The following is a 19,157-nucleotide window of genomic DNA, read 5'->3' on the forward strand; positions in this document are numbered from 1 at the left end:
GGGAGCCCATCTCCCTGGTTCCGGCCGCCGCCCGGAGCGTGCACCAAGGGCTCGGCCGCGCCGCCACCAAAGCCTGGCCTCTCCCCTTGCCTTGCCTTTTGCTCATTTTATTAAAAAGGGAGGAAAAAAAAAAAAAAAAAAAAAGAAGAAGAAAAGGAGGAAAAAAAAAAAAAGAAAAAAAAAAAGAAAATGGAAGAGCGAGCTGGAGCAAACATCCCGCCCCTATTCCCGCCTTCCGCCTCCTATTGGCCCGTCCTCCACTGACGTCACGCCCAGACAGACCAATGGTGACTCTCAATACTGCGAGGTGGGCCGGGCCCGAGCGCGGAGTGGGCGGCGGGTCGGCGCAGCAGCCCCGCGGCTCCGCCACCATCGCGGAGGTGCCGCTGCTCCCACAGACGCTCGCGAGCCGCCCCCCGCGCTCCGCAGCCTCTCGCCCCGCCGGGCCTCGGTCCCCGCCTCCTTCCCCGCGCCTCGTCCCCTCACGCGCTCCCCACCTCGTTTCCGCCTCATTTTCTCTCCTAGTTGAGGGGTAGGAAAACAAAACCCTATCATCCTCCAGTGGGAGCCACTCGTCCTCTGGAAAAAAAAAATCCCCCAAGCCAGACATGGTCCTGGGCTCCCACTGTTGAAGCTTTGGCCCACCCGAGGAGGTCGAAGTCCCGGCAGGGAAGCCCCGCAGCCCCCCGGTGTCGCATCCCCGTGGGCCGGCTCCTTCGGCCCCGCGCCCACCGCCCTCGGTCCGCCGCCGGCCCCCGCGGCCTCCCTCCCGGTCCCCGCACTTTTCCCCGGAGCCCGGCCGCCACCCCTCTCATTGATGGTGTAGCGCTCGAGGGGAAGGTAAGTGTCCAAGTTGTCGGCGCCTCGCCGCGGGCTGCCCTCCTCGGCCCCTCATGCCGGGGTCCGAGTGCTCTGGGTGGGCGGTGGGGCTCGGCCGGGAAAGCCGAGGCGGACTGCAAAGGGTGAGAGTGGAGGCGAGCCCTCGGGGACCCGTGGGCCGGACGCTGCCTTTGGTCCTGTGCGAGCCAGGTGACTGACTGTACTACGTGCCTCTTGACCCCTGCACTCTCTTGGCTTCTTAGGCACGCTCTGGAACTAGGCTGAGGTTAGACTGTTACCTGCCACTAGCTAGCTGAGCAGCTCAACTGTGAGAGGGAAGGACCCGAAGCTGTGCATTTCGTGGATATTTGTGAATGTGGGGGTCTGGGAACTGACTCATTAAAGTCTCATTTCACATTAGGAGGAAGATTCCTCCTTTGTGTCTCTCTTCTCAGGCTCTGTGATTCCAAAATTAGGGAACCAAATACCACTTGGAGCGGCGTAGAATTCTGTCAGGATTTAAGTTCTGCTGTCTGAAGGAGGGTGCTTTCTTTCTTTATATTTTTTCAGGGTTACGGGAAGAAGGTAGTTTTACATCGAATGGGGTGTGTGTTGTGTTGAGGGAGTATTGCAGGTTTCCTTTGAAACTGTTTGCTTGAGAAGTTGAAATGAAAATAAGATGATTCATTGTTAATAGTCAGTGTCCTCTGTCTCTTTTCCAAGGTTTGCTTACTTTTTTTTTTTTTTTTTTTGATTACAGACTTCAAACATTGATTTCAGCAGAATGTGCCCTTGAGAAACTGGGGGCTTTAAATGTTTCAGTATGTGCTGCTATTTTAAGGTGGCTCTGAAAAAGTAGTTTTGTATGAATCTTGAAATAGCCTTCTGCAAAGCAATTCTTAAGACAAAACAAAACAAAACAGATGAGTGAACAGTGAGTGTGAACTTGGTGGATTACAAAACAGACATTTAGTGCAGCTCAAATGAATAATACATCCTCGGTTTAGATTTCAAATAGCTTTTATAATTGCTTTCCATTTAAAGAGAGACCTTTTTGTCTGGTGTACACTGGTTTCTTTAGTCTCAGTCTGATGGGGGAGGGGAGGGAGAGGATTATCTATACAATAATAAAATCATCTTTGGCTAGATATTTCCTTCCATGGATTTGCTTGCTGAGTTAATTCCACTCTAAATGACAAAACGGTTTTGATTTTGATGGCCTAGTCTGGGTGAGCTTGCCTTCCAGTTCCCTCTGTTGTTGAGGTCGAAGGGAAGAGGCAGAGGCAGAAGCAGACACACACAGAGACACAGACACACACCACACACACACACACACACACACACACACACACAACCAGGCAGAGGGCTCATTGTTCTTCCATACAGACATCCATTCTCTCTCTCCCATATTTGGGGCTAGGTTTGCACAGACAAACACAGCTCTTTTGGGGAGGGATGGGAGAAGATGGGGGATGGGAAGGTGCTTTTCTTGTTCAGTTTTCTTTCACCCATTTCACATCTGCCTTTTTATTTTCAACCTTGCAAGGCAGATGAGTACATGGGACACTAAAGGACACTGTGGAACGCGTTCAGAAGACTCCTGTTTCCCTCCCTGCCTTTGCAGCCCTGCTTTCTGCTGCTTGCTCTTTTCCATCTGTGTAAAGATCAACTCTGTCATGGTGGTCTCACACTCTCTGCTTTCCATTCCTTGAGACCCCTGACTCTATTAGGGACAGATTTGTTCACTTGATTTTTATTTTGCTGAGTGTGACTGGGGCCTTTCTAAGTAGAAATAGGTTGTCTCAGTTAAAATGATAAAGACTATTTGAGGTTAATATGTTGCAGTATTTTGTGTGTGTGTATGTGTGTGTGTATATGTGTGTGTATGTGTGTGTAAGAAAGGGAGAGGGAGAGAGAAATATTGATTTGATTGATGGTCCTTGATCCTTGACTTATCAATATAGCTTTTTTCCTCAATAGTGTTTTAAGAAAAGATCTGGTTTTCTGGTTGGGGACTAGGGTAGAGGCCCTTTGGAATGTTGGACGGGACTGAGAGTCCACCTGGCTAAATCCTGCTCTAGGCCAAGGATGGAGGTTAGAGTGAATACATGTGACTTGCAGAATAGCACCTTCTACTGGTTAATTGCTTTGACGATCCAGTGAAGAGGATGGGGGAGGGGATTAACGGCTGAGGCTTAATGATTTTCTTTTAAACACAGCCGCTGTGCCTTTCTGCAAATGCCACTTCCCCAGGCTGCTAATACAGATGCCCTTTGACAGGCACACTTGCATCGCAGCCTTATTATGTTATTGGCTGTGTCTTGACATTAATTTGTTCTGTTATCAGGGGTATTTTCACATTGTGACTTCTAAGGACTCCTTTAAATTGATGCTCTTTCTTTCTGTGAGAAATGTAGTTTGTCTTAAACTAGAAAACAAAAAAGGGGCTTATTTGCATTCCAGGTGTAGGAAACTATATACGCCAGCAACTCTTTAAGAATTTTTTTTTAGTATTATTAAAAAAATAAACTTACAGAAAGTAAAATCCTAGCATTAGAGATTTCCTCTGGGATTTAAACACCCATTCTGCCAAAGAGGCTGAGGAGAAGTTGGGTTGAAAAATCTCACTAAAATCAGTAGTTTTGTTAGGTAGTGGAGCTGTATTCCAATACTGTTTTCAAAAATCATATCAACATTAGTAAACAGAAGCCTGATAGAGTGGCTTATGGCTTCATTTTTTTTTTTTTTTTTTTTTTTTATAAACTGGAGGCTAGCAAAAATTTGACTGTGTATACAGATTAACACAGGAGCTTGTGGATTCCTCCTCAGAGTCTTCTGAATTTACGTGCAATTTCATAAATAATCTGTTGATAAATGCCTCACAGGAGTTTATTGTCATGGGTGCAGTGACCAGTTAGAGAGGGTAAACGTCTATTCTAAATGGTCATTCTTAAGAAAGCCATTGCTAATTCATTTTAGGTCTGAAAGCTTGTCTCATAGTCCCTAAGGTTGAGTACCTTTACAGTGCAGCGCAAACAGTTCAGATGTATTTATTTAGTGGGAATATACTGATGTACCTTCAGTTCAGTGCAGGCTCTGTCAGTGTTTTGTTGAAAATAGACTAGAGTATCCAGAAGCCAATTCGAGCCAAAAAGGTTAACTAAATCAAGAAATAAAATATTCCTGTACTTTTTCACTTAGTGGGTAGTAAACCAAGTTTTTGAAAAACAAGACAGTATCCATAGCCAGGTCCTGCAGTAATACACATAATATCGAGCTGATGCTGAAGAGCAAGGTCAGGGGCTGGAAGAACAGGCTCCTGAACATGAGCTGCACCCCAAGACTTGTGTGCGGTGACCATTATTATGGATATCCTGAGCACCTACTGCTTTAAAATTGGTTTTGAATTTTTCACATCTTGTTCAAATCTCAGTAATCAGTAAAACATTTAAGCAGTAAAATAAGTTGTATATACTGAGTTCCTTTGGGAACTGTGTGCTTTCCTGCTAACTGCTTTTGGCAGTTACTTTTACAATTGATTTAAAGGTTAAGATAGCAGGAAATTCATTTTTTTAAAGTGAATCGTTAGTGTAACCTAGCTGTGAACTTCATCTCCCCTTCCTCTTCTCCCTGCATACCCCTCCTCCAAATACACACAGAGGGAGAGAGAACACTACACTGGTGTTCTGAATAAGTTTCTGATCATGCTGTACTCTAGACTAGTTGATCATAGGATTTTTAACCTCCAGAAGCTTTTCTTGAGTTATGTGTAATTATTAATTATTGGCACCCTGATAGTTATTCCACAGCTGAAGCTTTGCATATTCTACTTAAGTGTGATTTTTGGCAAGCATGTTAGTTTGTGCTTAGCTTGTCTAACACGATTCTAGTGTTTTTTTAAGTGAGAAATGTGTATTTAAATATTCCTTACAGTATTACTAAGATTGCTTGTGCCATTTCAGTGAACATCTGACTACAAATAACTCAAGCATACCCAAATATTTACCAGCTTGGAGTTTTGGTTGGATTTTAAAAAATTAATTAATTAATACATACATACTTTTTTTGGAGGCAGGGTTTGGCTATTTAGCCCACGATGATCTCAAACTCTTGGCAAGTCTGCTTCGGTCTCCTCAGTGCTGAGATTATAGGTGTGTGTTTCCATGTTGACCTGGAATTGTGACTTATATAAATAATTTGTTGGTGTACCAAGTAATTAAGATATAATTTATGTCCTTATATTAGGTAACTAGGTCAGATAAAACTGCTAACATAAATTCCTTAAAATTTTTTTTTTTTTGGGCTGAAGAGATGGCTCAGTGGCTAAGAGTACTGGGTGCTTTTCCAGAGGACCCAGATTCAATTTCCATTTTCCACAGGGTGGCTTCCTAACATCGCTACTCCAGCTCTAGGGAATCTGACATCCTCTTCACACCCTCTTAGACACTGCACTCAGACACACAGGAGGTGAAGTGCCCAAGCACAGTCAATATAACATAAAGCTTAAGACATTTTTTAAAAAAATTATTTTATTCAGGTGTGGTGGCACTTGCTTTTAATCCCATGATATAGAGGCAGAGGCAGTTCGATCTCTCTGAGTCTGGTCTACATAGTGAGTTCCAGGCTGATCATGCTACCTACATAGAGAGACTTTCTCTCAAAAAAAAAAATTATCTTATTTATTAAACGGTGTGTGGGGTCACCGTGTATACATGTGGAGGTCAGGAACAACTTTGGAAGGCAGTTCTTCCTGCCATGTATGTTCTGGGGATCTGACTCATTCTGTCAGGCTTGTTGGGCAAGCAAGCTCCATTTCCAGATGAGCCATCTTGATGGTCCATGAAAGTTTTTTTTATGTGTGCAAGTAAAAGGTTCTGTTTGTGGCAGTGTAAAAAGAAAAATATTTTTTCTTCTTTTTGAGGCAGGGTCTTGTGTAGCCAGGCTAGTGTCCAACTCAGTATGTAGCTCAGGATGCCTATGTACTCTTACACTTTTTGTGCCAGAATTACATCATTAGATTTGTTGTTGTGGTTGCTCTTTGAGACAGGCTTTCTCTGTGAAGTCCTGGCTATCCTGGAATTCACTCTGTAGTTCAGGCTGGCCTCAAACTCAGAGATCTATATGTCTCCCAGGGGTGGGATTAAAGGTATGTGCTACCACCTGCCTATAATTGTTTTTAATTTGGTAAAATTTGCTAATATATTAGCAACCCTGAGCAATGTCTTTTCTGTGAAATCTTTTTATGTGGTTACATTACAAAATAATTATTTCTAGTTCATAAAACACTTGTTTGAGGAACCACAGAAAACTATTTGTCTTGACATTGAAGGCATGCCATGTCCTAATTTTAAACTAGTTATTATGTGACTTTTAAGGGCTTTGGTTAGGATGTTGTGATTGCTTGGAACATAAAACATTCAAAGTCATTTCAAATACTGGGGAAAAGTGGAACAGAAATTTAAGCTCTTAAAGGTCAGTCCTCCCAGAAGAATAGAACTCTACGTTTAACGGTGCCTCTCAGCGCTGGAATATTGTCAGGGGTGCTAAGCCTCTGAGCTTTAGTAACCTAATATGTTTTGTCTCCTTAGCAGAATTCTTTGAGCCTACTACCCTAGAGAAGGACGCCATTCTAAAGGGGACAGTGTTTGTACTGTTGGCTTGAACTCAACAAAAGAGAACCTGTGAGCAAGTGTGGCCATGCAGCATTTTGAGACATTCTTTGGCTGCTGAAAACCTCTCCTGCAAAAATTCCGTGCCAGCATACACTCACCACAACATGGAGGGGCACACATTTCTTGGCACCTCTACATGTCACCCAGTCTCCCAGAGGACTGATTTCTGACATCCTTTTCTGTGTCAGGAGTGCAGTGTGTGTGTGTGTGTGTGTGTGTGTGTGTGTGTGTGTGTGTATCAGAGGCAGTGTGAATAGGCAGGAGGGATTCGAGCTTGTGTTTGCAGGGATAAACTGTCTACTGTGCTTATAAACTGCTTGGGGCAGCTTGGGAAACTTCCCTTTGTGGTAGAACTTGGTAGTGCCTGGAAGTGTATCCACTTTAGAGCAGTTCTGATTAATGAGTAGTGGGATGTAGGTTTAAGTATGTTTCATGTGTGAAAGCATCATTTAGGTGTGTGTATGTGTGTGTGTGTATGTATGTATGTATGTATGTGTGTATGTAATAATTTATTTTTTTATGTACATTGGTGTGTTTACTGCATATGTCTACAACTAGCAGTAAGTCTATAGGCATTGACAAGAATCTTTCAACACACAAAATTCTTGACTTTGCCATTGATTAGGTTAAGCCTAAAGATATGTAGAGATGAAGACAGTCTTCTAGAAACTAATTTTATATTGACCATTGGTACTAACTGAGCAGATTAAGTTATTTTAGGGACAGCTACCCTAGAACTGTATGGCTGAATGAATGTATTGCTATATACAGAGTGCCTCAAAATGTGGTCGGAGCACAGTGCTTGAGAGTGGCTTAGCTGAGCTGCTCCTGCATAAGGGTTTCTTGAGGTTGGCAGTTATGAGGTTAGCTAGGACTGGAGGATCTGCTTCCAGCTTGTCTCAAGTTGATTTGGGCAGGGAACCTCCAGTGCTGGCCACATGGGCTTCTCCACAGTGTTCCCCGAGTGGCCTCAGCTTGGTCTACAAAGTGAGTTCCAGGACAGCCAGGGCTATACAGAGAAACCCTGTCTCGAAAAACCAAGATAAAAAAAAAAAATCTCAAAAGGAGGTTTTCACATTTGAATTTAATTTTAAACTACCGTAGGAATTCAGAGGAGAGAATTATGGCAGGATAGATTTTTTTTTTTTCCTCCTTGGATGGTTATTGTGAGGCACTTGCCTTATAGTAACTGGAACTAGTTATTGCTGGTTCTCAGGAGAGTAACCCAACAAAAACCTCTCACTAGTCATCATTTTTCCTCTTCCCTTGCCTTGTTGAAGCATCATTTATTTTGTTCCTGGATTATTTCTTTATGTCTGTGGGGTGTGTGTGTGTTTGCATGTGTTGTGTGGGCTTATATACATTTGGTGTGCATGTGGCTGGAGGCCAGAGATGCTTCCCTTAATTGCTCTCTGCTTTATTACCAAGGCACAACCTCTCTGAACCCAGAGCTGGCTGATTTAGCTAGGCTAACTTTTTTTTTTTTTTTTTTTTTGAGACAGGGTTTCTCTGTATAGCCCTGGCTGTCCTGGAACTCCCTTTGTAGACCAGGCTGGCCTCGAACTCAGAAATCCTCCTGCCCCTGCCTCCTGAGTGCTGTGATTAAAGGCATTCGCCACCACGCCCGGCTAGGCTAGCTTTTTATATGAGTGTTCCACCAGCTTTGAGTGCTGGAGGGTCAAGATGCTTTGGCTGTGCAAGCAGAGAGCTAACTCCTGTCGTTTTGATGCCCACATGCACACACAGACTCCTAAACACTCTTTCTTCCTCCTTCTATCTCCCTACCCCCAACAAAACCAAACCAACCGGTATGGTTTCCTCATTCCTACTTCCTAGTACCTGTTCTTTTCCGCCCCCCTGAGGGTTTCTCTGTGTAGCCCTAGCTGACCTGGAATTTGCTCTGTAGACCAGACCGGCTTCAAACTCAGAGATCTACCTGCCTCTGCCTCCTGCCTTAGTCAGGGTTTCTATTCCTGCACAAAACATCACGACCAAGAAGCATGTTGGGGAGGAAAGGGTTTATTCAGCTTACACTTCCAGATTGCTGCTCATCACCAAGGGAAGTCAGGACTGGAACTCAAGCAGGTCAGGAAGCAGGAGCTAATGCAGAGCCATGGAGGGATTCCTTACTGCCTTGCTTCCCCTGGCTTGCGCAGCTTGCTCTCATATAGAACCCAGGACTACTAGCCCAGGGATGGCACCACCCACAATGGGCCCTCCCCCCTTGATCACTAATTGAGAAACTACCTTACAGCTGGATCTCATGGAGGCATTTCCTTACCTGAAGCTCCTTTGTCTGTGACAACTCCAGTCTGTGTCAAGTTGACACACAAAACCAGCCAGTACACTTCCCAAGTCCTGCTTTAAAGGCACATGTCACCACACTGGGCTCCTAGTATCTATTCTTAAGTTCTTTAACCTTTTTAGCCATTTTGTTGCTTTCTGTTTTCTTAATGTTTATTTTATATTAAAAGTTGAGTTTTAGCTCAGTATAGTGTCATATACATGGAGTCCTAGAATGTGGTAGACAAAGCAGGAAAATTGATGCCAGTTTGAATTCCCCCTGGTCTTCATAATGAGTTGCTGGCCAGCCAAGGCCACCATAACAAGATCCTGCTTCAAAAAAAATAAACAGACCAAACCAAACCAAACCCCAAACCAGGCAAAACATTGTATTTTGTCTTAAGTGTTTCCTCCCACTAGATTTAAAAGGCAGTTTTTTAAAATTATGTCAATCTCCAGACTCATATTTAAAATTAGGTGTATTCTAGAGTTGTTTGAATCAAGAATGGGAAAAATGCTGTCAATTGAGCTACTTTAGACTCCTCTCTAATTTAGTGCACATAGAGAGCTCTGTTTGCCTTTTCATCATGCAATATGGTCCATCTATTTTGGCTGCCTTCCTTTCTCAGCTCTACATTTCCTTGAAAACATCTTTGAGGACAGATCTTAAAAGCAAATTATTTTCTCCTAAAGGAACATTGTTATAGGCAGCATTTTGCTTAATGGTGTAGTAGCCAACAGCACAGGAAAAACTGATGCTGGCTCGGGCCTCTAATCAAGACAGCCAATCTGAGCCGGGCGTGGTGGCGCACGCCTTTAGTCCCAGTACTCGGGAGGCAGAGGCAGGCGGATTTCTGAGTTCGAGGCCAGCCTGGAACTACCAAGTGAGTTCCAGGACAGCCAGGTCTACACAGAGAAACCCTGTCTCCAAAAACTAAAAACCAAAAAAAAAAAAAAGACAGCCAATCTGTGTTTTAATTCCAGCAAGTAGGTGGGACCATTTTTAAAATTTGATTGGAATATATATCATATACCAAAAATATTCCATTTCATCATTTTCACCAAAAATGTGTTAACTTCACTTAAATTTCCTGTGTTTGTGGCTATGGTCGGGTATATTGCATATGTGTTTCTGTGTGGAGACTGGAGGTTAACCTGGGTGGTGTTCACTATTTTTCTTTTTTCTTTTTTTAAAGATTTATTTATTTTATTTATATGAGTACATTGTAGCTGTCTTCAGACACACCAGAAGAGAGCATTGGATCCTATTATAGATACTGTGACCACCACGTGGTTGCTGGGAATTGAACTCAGGACAGCAGTCAGTGCTCTTAACCACTGAGCCATCTCTCCAGTCCTTTATTTTTCATTAATTCATTTATTATGTTTATGTGTGTAGGTGAGTGCACGGCATGATGTTTGTGTGTAAGTTAGAGTTGGTTTTTCCTTCCTCCATGTGGGATCCATGGATCTGATTCAGTTTGTCAGCGTTGGTGAACTATCTCACTGACCCCCACATTGTTTTCTTTTCCTCTTGACGCAAGGTCTTACTATGTAATTATGCCTGGCCTGCTTGTCTCCCAAGTGCCAGTGCCTTGGTGCCTGCAGACATTATTAGAAGAGGACATTGGATTCACTGGAGCTATAGTTGTGAGCCGCCTGATGTAGGGCTAGGGAGGGAACTTGTACTCTTTACAAGAGCAGCAAGCTCGCAACTGAGCGATCTTTTCAGCCCTGTGAGAATGTTAAGGTCTTTATGGGCCTTTTACAAGTTTTGACATGTGTAAACAGTTTTGGGAACATAATCTGCTTAGAATATATGTGCTGTAAGTTTTCCTTTCTTTTACCCCTCCCTCCCTCCCTCCCTCCCTCCAACCCTTCCTTCCTTTCTTTTTTTCTATTCTCTTTTGGTTGTTTAAGACAGGATTTCACTTTGTAGCCCTAGCTATCCTGGAACTGGAACTCACTCTGTAGACCAGGCTGGGCTCGAATTCAGAGAGAGATCTGCCTTCCTCTGCTTCCCGAGTGCTGGGATTAAAGGTGTCTGCCACCATTGCCAGGTTATACTGTACATTTTCTGATAACAAGTAACTTTTCTTCTCATAGTTCATGTACCTTTGGTTTTACAACATAAGATATTTAACTGTTCATAGACTTCTTTACCCTAGCATACAGATAAACTCTGGACAGTTATAGAGTTGTCATAAATTTTACTTTTACTTCTGTTTGTAAATTGTCAACTTCGATCCTTGCAAGGTTCTAAATGTGCAATGAGGTTCTAATTTCTAAGGTCATTTATTTGTTTATTTAGAGACAGTCTCATTTTGTAGTTCAAGCTGGCCTGGAACTTGCTATGTAGATCTGGTTGGTTTTGAACTCCCAATTCCAATCCTTCTGCTTCTTTCTATGGCTCCAAGGCCTTCCTAAAACCACGTATTATGGACTGTAAAAGGGCTTAGTCATTAAGAGCACTTACTGCTCTTTCAGATGACCTGAGCTTGGTTCTGAGTGCCCACATTGGAAAGCTCACAAGTGACATAACTTTAGCTACAGGGAATTCAGTGCCCTCTTCTGGATTCCATGGGTAACCTGCACCCATGTGAGCTTCTGTGTGTGTGTGCACGCGTGCGCGTCTGTCTGTCTGCCTGCTGGCAAATGCACAAAAGCTCATGTGCTAGCACATACTTTTAACCTCAGCACTTGGGAGGTATAGGCAAGTTGATTTTTGTGAGTTTGAGGTTAGTCTGGTCTATAGACACAGTGAGTTCTAGGACAGCCAGGGCTATGTAAAGACACCCTGTCTCAAAAACAACTAGCACCACCACCACAACTCTTTCAATAAATAAAATATCTTGATAAACATTCCTGTATTAAGAAACTCGTTACAATCTGGTTGAGAACCGAGGTGAAGTTATTTACAGGCACTGGTAACATCTCTTCAAATGTGAATATTCATAGACCTTGTTCAGAAAGGTCTCTGTGTTTGTCCAGTGCTGTTCCAGAACCAATCTGGCCATTTACACAATCACCTGAGTTTAATCTCAGAGTTTGGGAGGCAGAGACAGGTGGATCTCTGTGAACTCAAGGCCAGCCTGCTCTACATAGTAAGTTCTAGGCAAGCAGTAGTTACACAGTGAGATAGACCTTCTAGAGGTCCTGATTTCAATTCCAGGCACCAGTCTGGTGGCTCATAACCATTTGTAACTCTTGTTTCAGGGGATTTGATGCCCTCTTTTTGCCTTCATGGGCACAAGGCATAAACATGGTACACAGACATATATAGGCAAAACACTCAGTACAGATAAACTACAAAATTTAAGAAGTTAAAAAATAAGGAACTGGTCATAGTAGTTCCCTTTGTAGCAAGCAGTGTGTATAGGGGAGGGAACAGAGAGGGAGGGTCCCTAACCTTTCATACTTATGTATTATGTCACATGTAACCATGAGCTAATTAAATACATGATAAAAACCTGTCCTTTAGTTTTTCTTGGTTAGGTTTTTGCTATTCCCTTTTTATACGCTTTAGTGACATAAGACTTTTAATTTCTGTATGAAATGGTTCCTATGAAATAACCAAGACACAAATTGCACCCTTTGCAGCTGTTCCTATGATGGATTTCTCCTTAATGGAAAGATAAGGCTTATATACAATTGGATCTTCGTGAGGAAGTCACCTTGAGATATGGTGATGCTGTGGTTTAGGGAAGAGAATGATCTCTTGGAGGAGTCAGGGAGGATTTGGTGTGGGAGGTTGTGTTTAACCTGTGTTCTGAAGGATTGGCAGTATTTGGACATGTGGTAAGTAGCTAAGAGGATTTTAGGCAGGAAATTGCATGGAGCAGAGGCACAGAGGCCAGAATGCAGGGACATGCTGAGCACTTTGGCTGCTTCTATGATGAGGATTATCAAATTGTTTCGATTTATTTTTTTTCTTCCATCTCTCATCTTAAATTCTTTTAAAATGTCCTGTAGTAGATTCAGGCAGCCGTAGTTCTTTCAACCCAGATAATTTATATTTGAAGCTGTGGCTGCTTGCTGGTCAAACCAAGTTGGAAGCATGTGGGAAAAGAAGTGCTTGGGCTGACTTCTCAAAGGAAGCAGCCACTGGTCTGTCTGCCAGGACTTAGCATACCAGAAGGGGCAGTTGGATTCATAGTGAGGATCACTTTACTTAATAACTTCACATTTTCAAATTATGTACAAATTATGGTTATATGTATTCATTATAATCATACTGATGTAATTAAGAATAGGTGTGTTCATTCCTGGAAAACTTCAGTTTTTTTGTGCATATTTAAACATATTAGCTTTGATTTTTGCCTTTCATTTAATGTATTTCTGTTTAGGTTGATGTTTTTTAGTGTGATACTGGGTGTGCCATGTAATGCCTCGTGGATAGTAGGCAAGCACTTTACCAATGGTATTACATCCCTAGCCCTGTTTAATATTTCAAGTACATATTTTCCAATTCAGTTCTTATAATTATATTTCATGTAAGTTTTGATTTTTAAATAATTTCATTTGTATGTTTGTATACATTGGTGGATATATAAAGGCTTTTTTTTTTTACTGTCCTCTTGTCTGTGTCATTATACACTGTTTATAGGAACAGGTTTATAGGAACAATTTTCAGGTATTTTTCTTGAATTAATATATGTGCATTTTTGTTCCAAAACCTGCTACTAAGGTAGGAATAGTAGTATGTTTCTGTAATCCTAGCATCCAAGAGGCAGAGGCAGAGACAAAGGGGCAGAGAGGCAGAGAAAGGCAGAGAGGCAGAGAGAGAGGCAGAGGAGTATTGCTAACTTGAGGTTAGCCTCATCTATATAAGTGAGAGTACCAGACCATGCAGGGCTGCATAGAGAGATTCTGCCAGAACCCACTCACTCTGTCATAAGGTAACTCTGTAGACAAGGCTGGCCTTGAACTCAGAGATCTGTCTGCCTCTGCCTCTTGAATGCTGTGATTAAAGGTGGGTGATACCATCTCCCTAATTTTTTTTTAAAGGTTTATTTGTCATGTGCATGGGTGTGTGTGTGCGTGTTTTTAAGGATTTATTTATTTATTTATTTAATGTACATGAGTGCTCTGTTTTCATGCTTACCAGAAGAGGGAATCAGATTCTGTTACGGATGGTTGTGAGCCACCATGTGGTTGCTGGGAATTGTACTCAGGACCTCTGGAAGAGCTCTTAACTGCTGAGCCATCTCTCCAGCCCGGTGTTTTACCTACCTGTTTGTTTGTATATCACATACATGCCTGGTACTTATAGAGTCTAGGAGAGGGCTTTGGAGCTCTTGGAATTGGAGTTATGGATATCTGTGAACCACCACATGGGGTGCCCCATGTTCTCTGCAGGAGCAACAAGTGTTCATATCCAGTGAATCCTGCACCCAAGAGACATTGTCTTAAGCAAAAACAAACAGTGCTTCAGGGTTTGTGCCAGCATTAGAGAGGCAGAGGCAGAGGCAGAGGCAGAGGCAGAGGCAGACTTATCTGTGAGTTGGAGGCTAGCTTGAGGTAGCCTGCTCTACATAGTGAGTTCCAGGACAGCCAGGGCTATGTAGAGAGACCATGTCTCAGCCCCCACCCCCAAAAAACACCCCCAAAAGAGAAACCAAAAACCAAACCAAACCAACCAACCAACCAACCAATAACCCAAAACCAAAACAACTCAGATAACAACAAATAAAACCCTCTAAACCCCACCAAAACCAAAACATAAACGAAAAACTGTATTATCCTGTAAGATTTCCTTACTTTCTCACCAATCTCAAATATTATATAGCCACTTAGTTGTTAATCTCCTAGGTGGGTGCAGTTTTTATCTTAATTTATATTTTTTGAATAGGAGTGAAACTGATGCTCTTTTCATACATAAGAATTTAAAGGCAAGTACTTTACCAGTGGAGTTACATTCTTAGCTCAGTAATAGAGCAGAGGCTTAACATAGAGTACTTGCCTGTGAGTACTGTTTACCTATTGCAGTGGTTCTCAACCTTCCTAACACTTCTACCTTTTAGTACAGTTCTTCATTTTGTGGTGACCCCAACCATAAAATTAGTTTCATTGCTACTTCATAACTGTAATTTTGCTATTGTTAAGAATTGAGCCGGGTGCCGGGCCTGGTGGCGCAGGCCTTTAATCCCAGCACTCCAGAGGCAGAGGCAGGAGGATTTCTGAGTTCGAGGCCAGCCTGGTCTACAAAGTGAGTTCCAGGGCAGCCAGGGCTACACAGAGAAACCCTGTCTCGAAAAACCAAAAAAAAGAAAAAAAAGAAAAAAAAGAAAAAAGAATTGAAATGTAATATTTGATATGCAGGATGTCTTGGCTATTATAAAGGGTTGCTGAACTTCAGTCCAGAAGAGGTTGAAACTCAATAGAATTGCTCATGTTTGTTTATTTAGATGGGGTTTCATGTAGCGCAGACTGACCTTGGACTTGCTGTATCGCTGATGTCATCTTGCCTTACAATCTTACTGCTCCACCTCTGAGTGCAGAGAGGACAGGCATAGTCACTGTGCTTGGCTACTTTTTTTTTTTTTTTTTTATTTTTTAAAAATCACTCAAGAAATGGCTAGGGTTTTTTTGCTTAGTGAGTGGGCATGTACTTAGCATGTACAAGGTTCTAGGACCAATACTCAGCAGCAAAAATAAGTAAGTAAAAATTTCCAACACTAAAACTCAGTATTTAGATAAAAATAACATTGAATGGCAACTGTTAGGGTTTGAGTGTGAACTTTCCTATAGGCTTATATGTTTGAACATTTGCTCCCTACTTGGTGCACTGTTTTTGGGAGATTGTAGATCCTTTAGGGAGGTGGGACACTGCTGGAAGAAAGTTGTTAAGGGTGGTTCTTACTAGTTAGAGCTCTGCCTACTTTCTGCCTGGGCTCTCTCCTTCCTGATCCTCTGAATGCAGAAAGCAGCTGTGAGCTCACTCCTATCACATGGACCAGGATGGACTGTACCTTTTCTGACTGTGAGCCCAACTACATCCTCCTCTGAGTTGCTTCTTGTTAGGTTTCTGTGACAGGACCATGGGAAATTTAGCCAGCACAACTGCTGTTGCTTGATTATACTACACATAAACATCACCCAGCCTATGGTCTTCTCTTTCCAAACTCATTCAGAATAACAGCTCCAGATGGGAACTGAGATGCTGAAGCCTCTTATGGTTTTCTGGTCTGAGGCTTTTCTTGATAGAGAGGGCAGCCAGCCTGGTTGGGTTCTGAAATGGAGTTATATGTGACAACTGCTTTGGAATCTTGAAGGTGCTTTGGTACTGGATAGGGAGTGGGTGGGGTGTGTGTGTGTGTTTAAATAATTTATAGTTGAAACTGATTTTCAACTGCTCGAGGTGATAGAAAATCCTGAACTTTTTCTGAAAGTAAGGACGGTTTCTGAGATGGGAAGATTTTAAAAAATAGGGTAAGTGGTTTAAAATTAGCTTTTTAAAAAAAACAAAGTGATTAAGTCCCTTGTTACTTTGGCCTTTTAATTTATTTATTTATATTAAAATTTGAGATTTCTTAGTCCTTAGTAAAATATTTGTTCTGGTGAGTTGATTAAACTGCCCCAGTTCAACAGCAGCTGTCTGCCCACGTGTGTTTCCTTTGTGAGCCACAGATATCTTGTGTGGGAAATGGTTTGTAAGTGGTTTGTCTGGTTACTGAGTCAGCTGTTTGTGCCCTCTAGCATCAGCTCCTGTGTCATGGAGTGCTCCAGCAGCTTTGCTTAACTGCTCAGTGGTCCCGTACAGAGGAGACTCTCCACACTGTGTCACACTCTGATGTGAGTGAGTGCCAGGTGTAGTGGCGCACACCTTTTGTCCCAGGTCCTGGGAGACAGACAGAGCTCTGTGAATTCAAGGCTAGCCTGGTCTACATAGTGAGTTCCAAAATAGCCAGAGCTACATGGTGAGACCCTGTCTCCAGGAATAAAAGAAAAAAGTTGTTTGTCGAGTCCTGTCAGAAATGGTTTCCTGTTAACTGATGAAACTAAGCATCTCACCCCCTTTCCTTTGTTGTGTATAGACCTAAGTATTTAGTTACCAATTCTTTTTATTAGTAAAATATCCTTAAAATTTTGTGTCTTGACTTTTTTGTGTGTTTTTATTTTAAGATTAAGTGTATATATGGGGGGTGGGCGACGTGTGTGTGTGTGTGTGTGTGTTTGTGTGTATGTGCATGTTGCACAGCTGCCTCTGCAGGCCAGAGAGAGAGGCCTTGGAGCCCCTGGAGCTTTGAGCCTGGAGGTGAAGCTTGTGTGTGCTAGGCAAGCTCTCTACTGCTGAGTAGAGCCCAGAGCCCTCCATGGCTTTCTTTGTGTCTTGTCCTTTATAGTGCCATGCCAGTCTCAGTTGTTCCAGTTCTACTGTGTGCTGCCAAGGTGGGTTTTTGTTTTGTTTTGGCGTTTGTGTATGTGGGTGTATTTGTGTATTCATTTTGGCTGTGCACATTTGCATATAGGTGCTTGTAAACATGTTTGCTTGTGTGATGTGGAGGCCAGATGTCAACTTCAGTTTCTTCCTTAATAGTTTTATTTATTATTACTTTAAATCTCATTTCATGTGTATGAGTGTCTTGGCTGCATGTATATCCTTACATCATGTGTATGCCTGGTGTCCTGGCTGTCATAAGAGGGTGTAAGATCCCCTGGAGTGGAATTACAGATGGTTGTGAGCCACCATGTCAGTGCTAAGAATTGACCCTAGGTCTTCTGGAAGAGCAGCTAGGACTCTTAACCACCGAGCCATCTCTCCAGCTCCTCTTTTATTAAAAGATTGTATTATTTATTTTTATTTTATTTTATTAAAGATTTATTTATTTTATGTATGTGAGTACACTGTGCTCGCTTCAGACACACCAGAAGAGGGCATCAGATCCCATTACTGATGGTTGTGAGCCACTATGTGGTTGCTCGGAATTGAACTCAGGATCTCTGGAAGTGTAGTCGGTGCTCTTAACTCCTGAGCCATCTCTCCTGCCCTGTATTTTTTATTTTAAAAAAAGATTTAGTGTGTGTGTGTCTGTGTGTGAGTACGTGCATGCACATGTTCTCTTGCATAAATGTATTTATGTGTACTGTTTGCATGGAGTGCCCAAAGGCCAGAAGAGCATGTGGATACTCTGGACCTGGAACTACAGGCGAAATTGTGAGCCACCTGATGTGGGTGCTTGGCAGTGAACCTTGGTCTTCTAGAAGAGCAACAAAAGTGCTCTTAATCACCAGACCATTCCTCCAGCTCTTATTAATAGATTTTAATGTAGATCATCTTATTTAAGGGATGACATTTTATTGACTGAGCCATCTCCCTAGCCTGTTTATTTTAGATCTCAGTATGTAGAACAGACTGGCCCTGAACTCAGAGATCACCTGCTTCTGCCTCCTGGATGCTGGGATTAAAGATATGGCCACTCCACTTTGTCCAGTTTGCTGTTTTTTGAGACAGTCTTATAATATGACTAAAACTGCCCTGGAACTTACTGTGTAGCTCCAGTTTGTCAAGAACCCATGTGAGTCCTTCTGCCTAAGTGCCAGGAGTACTGATGTGAGCCTTGATGATAACAACAACAACAACAGCAATCATATGTTTTGAGACAGAGCCATACAGCCCAGGGTGACCTTGAATTTGCTATGTAGCTGGGGTTAACCTTGACTAGCTGATCATCCAGCCTTTACCTTTTAATGTCTAGGATTACCAGTGTGTGCCTGGCTCTTGGAAGTCATTGTTGATTGGTTGATTGTTCTTTATTTTGACATCTATTATCTTTTTTTTTTTCTTTCTTTTTTTTTTTGTTTTTTGTTTTTTGTTCTTTCGAGACAGGGTTTCTCTGTGTAGCCCTTGGCTGTCCTGGAACTGGCCTCGAACTCAGAAATCCGTCTGCCTCTGCCTCCGGAGTGCTGGGATTAAAGGCGTGTGCCACCACCACGCTCGGTCTGACATCTATTATCTTATTACCCTGTCTTCCCCCCTCCCGCATGTGTAAAGGCTTTTTTTCTTTTTCTTTCTTTTTCTTTCTTTCTTTCTTTCTTTCTTTCTTTCTTTCTTTCTTTCTTTCTTTCTTTCTTTCTTTCTTTCTTTCTTTAAGATTTATTTATTTATTATATGTAAGTACACTGTAACTGTCCTCAGACAACCCAGAAGAGGGAGTCAGATCTTGTTACGGATGGTTATGAGTCACCATGTGGTTGCTGGGATTTGAACTCTGCACCTTTGGAAGAGCAGTCGGGTGCTCTTACCTACTGAGCCATCTCACCAGCCCCCAAGGCTTTTTTTCTAAGAAAGTCCTTTGTTCTTTTAATTGTGGTTTTGATTAAACTGGATTATTGGTGTCCCCCTCCCATCCTTCCTTCCTTTTTTTTCTTTAAAGATAAATG

General features: G+C 42.4%; 1 protein-coding gene across 8 annotated transcripts in view; it reads left to right on the plus strand.

Moving 5' to 3' along the window:
* The first annotated feature begins 370 nt into the window (after positions 1 to 370).
* The window catches only part of Rere (arginine-glutamic acid dipeptide repeats), a 330,953-nt gene continuing 312,166 nt past the window's right edge, over positions 371 to 19,157 (plus strand). For all 8 annotated transcript variants that reach the window (XM_029540314.1, XM_029540318.1, XM_029540316.1 and 5 more), the window contains exon 1: positions 371 to 840. The gene's annotated coding sequence lies outside the window, so the exon portion shown is untranslated. The remainder of the gene's footprint in view (positions 841 to 19,157) is intronic.

The sequence above is a fragment of the Mus pahari genome, chromosome 6, assembly GCF_900095145.1.
Source record: "Mus pahari chromosome 6, PAHARI_EIJ_v1.1, whole genome shotgun sequence".
NCBI lineage: Eukaryota > Metazoa > Chordata > Mammalia > Rodentia > Muridae > Mus > Mus pahari.